The sequence below is a fragment of the Suncus etruscus genome, chromosome 16, assembly GCF_024139225.1.
Source record: "Suncus etruscus isolate mSunEtr1 chromosome 16, mSunEtr1.pri.cur, whole genome shotgun sequence".
NCBI classification, from domain to species: Eukaryota; Metazoa; Chordata; class Mammalia; order Eulipotyphla; family Soricidae; genus Suncus; species Suncus etruscus.
In genome coordinates this window covers 78,415,901-78,419,961 of record NC_064863.1, presented here as the reverse complement: position 1 = coordinate 78,419,961, position 4,061 = coordinate 78,415,901, and the positions used below count along the sequence as shown (strand labels likewise).

At 35.3% G+C, this 4,061-nt stretch overlaps 1 pseudogene; it reads right to left on the bottom strand.

The window, feature by feature from the left end:
• Window positions 1-365: 365 nt before the first annotated feature.
• LOC126032868 (uncharacterized) lies at window positions 366-492 on the bottom strand (annotated as a pseudogene).
• Between the last annotated feature and the right edge of the window lie 3,569 nt (window positions 493-4,061).

Below are 4,061 nucleotides of genomic sequence, written 5' to 3'. Positions count from 1 at the left end.
TGACCCATGTGCATTGGAGAAAAATGTGTATCCAGGTTTCTGGGGATGAAGTGTCCTATACATACATATGTGTGTGTGTGTGTGTGTGTGTGTGTGTGTGTGTGTACTAATCCGCTTTCTTCCATTTCTCTTTTTAGAGCTAGTATATTCTTGTTAGGTTTCAGTCTGGTTGATCTATCAAGGGGAGACAGGGAAGTGTTGAGGTCTTCCACTATTATTGCATTGCCATTGATGTATTCTTTCAGATTTGTCAACATTTGTAATAAATATTTTGCTAGTTCCTCATTGGGTGCATATATATTCAGAAGTGTGATTTCCTGTTATACATATCCTTTGATTAGTGCAAAGTGTCCATCTTTATCCCTTGTAACTTTTCTGTGTCTAAAGTTTGTGTCATATAATATTAATATGGCCACTACAGCTTTTTCCAATTAGCAATAATCACACCTCAGGTAAACCTCATTGGTTACAATACTGCCACTGCACAAAGCTCACTACAGGTATTTTAAAGGATTTATTTGCTTGGATAATTTTCCTCCAACCTTTGATTTTGAGTCTATGTTTGTTCTGATTATTCAGGTGCATTTCTTGTAGGCAGCAGAATATTACATTCAGATTTTTGCTTCATTTTCCCAATCTGTGTCTCTTAATAGGTGCATTTAATCCATTGACATTGAGAGAGACAATTGTCATGGGATTTAGTGTTATCTTTGTGTAAAAGTTTGGTGTGTCTATTGCTCTGTCTTGTCTTATAGACCTTTTAGTTTTTCTTTTAAGACTGGTTTTGAGTTTGTATAGTTTCTGAGCTGTTGTTTATCTGTGAAGTTATGTATACTTCCTTTAAACCTGATAGTGAGTCTGTCTGGATGCATTCAACACATCAGATAAAGGCTTGATATATAGAATAAACAAAGTGCTCACAAGTGTTAACTCCACAGTTCCTAAAAAAAATTCCAAAAATGGGGAGAGGAAATGAATTCACACTTTTCTGAGAAAGAGCAACATATGGCCAACAGACACATGAATAAACATTCTTCATAATTTAGCATTTGATAAATCCAAATGACAAAAATGAGATATCACCTTACATCAGTGAGGATGGCACATATAAAAAAAAATAATGGGAACAATCTATGTGGGTGGGGATGTGGTGTAATTCCAACATCCCTTCTGTTGCTGTGAATTCTGCTTGACCCAACCCCTATGGAAAACAGCATGGAAGGCTCTCAGTAAACTCAGTATTGAGCTACCGTATGACTTAGCAATCCCTCTCAGGTATCTACCCCCAGGTCAGAAAAACTTTTATTCAAAAGAATGTATGCACACCACTTTTCATTGCAGTACTCAAAACAATAGCTAAGATTGGAATCAACCTAGATGCCCATCAACAGACGAGTGGCTCATAAAGATGTGGTACATATATACAATAAAATACTGCATAGCAGTAAGAAATGATACAAACATGAAATTTGCAGCAACATGGATGGATCGAGAAAATAATATGTTAAGCGAGGAAAGCTAGATGAAGAAGGATAACTACAGAATGATGTCACTTACCTATGGTATTTAGAATATCTACATAAAAAAATGCATTGGCCTAATATCTTGATCAGTGTAGGTGCAAGGAGAAGAAATTAAACTCAGTAGAAAAGGGAAAATAGATACTTCAAAGAAGTCAGCATCAATGGATACAGCTATTTAGGCTGGACAAAAATTTAATCAATTGCTCACCATATAAGACCTATAATAATGTTCTAATACTCATCCACAGAAACAGGTTCAGTATGATGTGTTTGGATACCAAGGACTCTCACTGCAGAGCTTATTATCAAGATGTCCCAATGTCTTAATTATATTATGTTGATAATAACTCTTTAACTTTTTCTTGCCCAGGGGATTTCTTAAAGATATTGGTTGGTTGTCAATTTTGCATTTTAGTGTTTTATCATACTAGACTCCAAATAGAGTTTCCAACATGGTAATGCCTTGACAAAATACTTCAAATTATCCATATTTCATTTGTTCACGCCTACTCTTATCCACAGAAACAGGTTCAGTATGATGTGTTTATATGCCAAGGACTCTCACTACAGAGCTCATTATCATGAATAAAAGTGCATCTCTAAGTTTTTATAAAAATTTTAAAAAAGGTAGTTTTTCCTACCATGTTCAGGTTTAATATAGCCCTAATCATTACAGTGTTTATATATGTATATATAACATAATATATGTGTGTTGGCTTCACAAAGATTTTATATGTCATTTAGAATAAAGTTTTTAATTTGGAGCTAAGATACAAAAATGTTATAATGTGTGCTCATTTTTCTGTTGTGTAAAACTCTTAGATTACAATTGAGAGAAACATATATGGATTTAGTGCATAATGGGATGATTATTTTTGTACTTATGATTGTTGAACAAGTCAAAGCCGACTCACATAGAAAATGAAAATACTAGTGGCCGGAAAGATCGCATGGAGGTAAGGTATTTGCCTTTCATAAAGAAGAACAGTGGTTTGAATCCTGGCATGCCATATGGTCTCCTGAGCCTGCAGGAATAATTTCTAAGCATAGAGCCAGGAGTAACCCCTGAGCACTGCTGGGTGTGACCCCAAAACCGAAAAAAATTGAAAGAAAAGAGAGAAAATGAAAATACTAGTAGTATGTTCTCTAGGAAGGCAAGAGGCTCTTCAGATAATCCCAGAACTAGATTTAGGGGCATGTTATTAGACTTAAATAGATGACCTAGATGTAATTCTCAAGTCTCTGCCCTTCTTTCACAGACTAAACAGAAGATTTGGGAAAGCTCCACTCACTTGTATCTTGAAATAAAAAAAAAAAAACTCTTTTTGTAGCTCTACAATTCATTCAGGCTATACAATAAAATTTAAATCTTGTTAAAAAAAAAAAAACCTTTCCTAACCCCAGAGCCCATTGGAGACTAAAAATTTTTCCAACACTTCTTAATAAAATATAGTTTCCAATATAATTATTAGTCACTTGAGGTTAACCTCCCTTGGGTTCTTGTGGATGCTCTTCAATGAGTTTATGTGATGCAAATCTTTACTAAGTAGTCAGTAACTACTATCTTCTTTAAAACCCTGTGGGAAAGCACATGGGCCCAAGAAACTTGGGCAGACAGAAACATCAGTTTCCTTTGTGATCAAAATTGCTATTTTGCCCTCCATATCTGTTCTGCTAAAAGAGTTCAAGGAAAAGAAGGAATTTTCAACACCCAACACTACATACACTCCACCACATGAGCCACGTGGAAGATCCCATGGAACTGGGATCTTAGCTCAGCAGAATGCATTTCTTCTACTCACTTATCTTCACCACATAAAATAAATAAATCCAGACTGCAAAGATCATAATGTAAAAGCAATGCAGAACCCTGCCATGCCACTCTTAGTGAGAGAAGTTGGTAGCTCTGAAACAAACAGCTATATAATCTTTCTGATAAGGACTTTAGAGAGGAAGTGTTGAGGATGTTCAAGGAATCAAAGAAAGCATGGAATGGTCAGCCAAAAAGAACTCAAGAGGATATAATAGCAAAAATGAGAAAACTTCAAACAGAAATGAAAACAGTGATAGGTGGAACGAATACAAAAAACAGTGAGCTTGACAAAAAGATGCATAACACCTTAGGCAACACAAAAGAACCTTAAAATAATCAAATAGCTGAAAGAAAACTTTGGGATAAATTCAAGAGTAATATGAGAATTATTGGGGTTCCAAGTGAGCCAGGACAACCCTAGGTAGAAGCAACATCAAATAACCAACAAAATGAGCCAAAACTGGTAGGAGGAAGGAAATAAGAAAATTTAGAGGTCTTGAGTAAAACTTAACAAAATGGAACCCATTCTACCCCCAAAAGTCAAAAAGATCAATATAACCAAACGCCAGTTTTCTTTTCAGCTGTTTGCTTATTTTAAGTTTCTGTTGCATTTTTTGTTATTGTCTAGAGGTATGATTTATCTCATTTTCAAGCTCACTATTTTCATTTCCCCTGAACACCACCAGGTGTGGCCCCAAAACAAAAGATTAAGGAAAATATTCAGA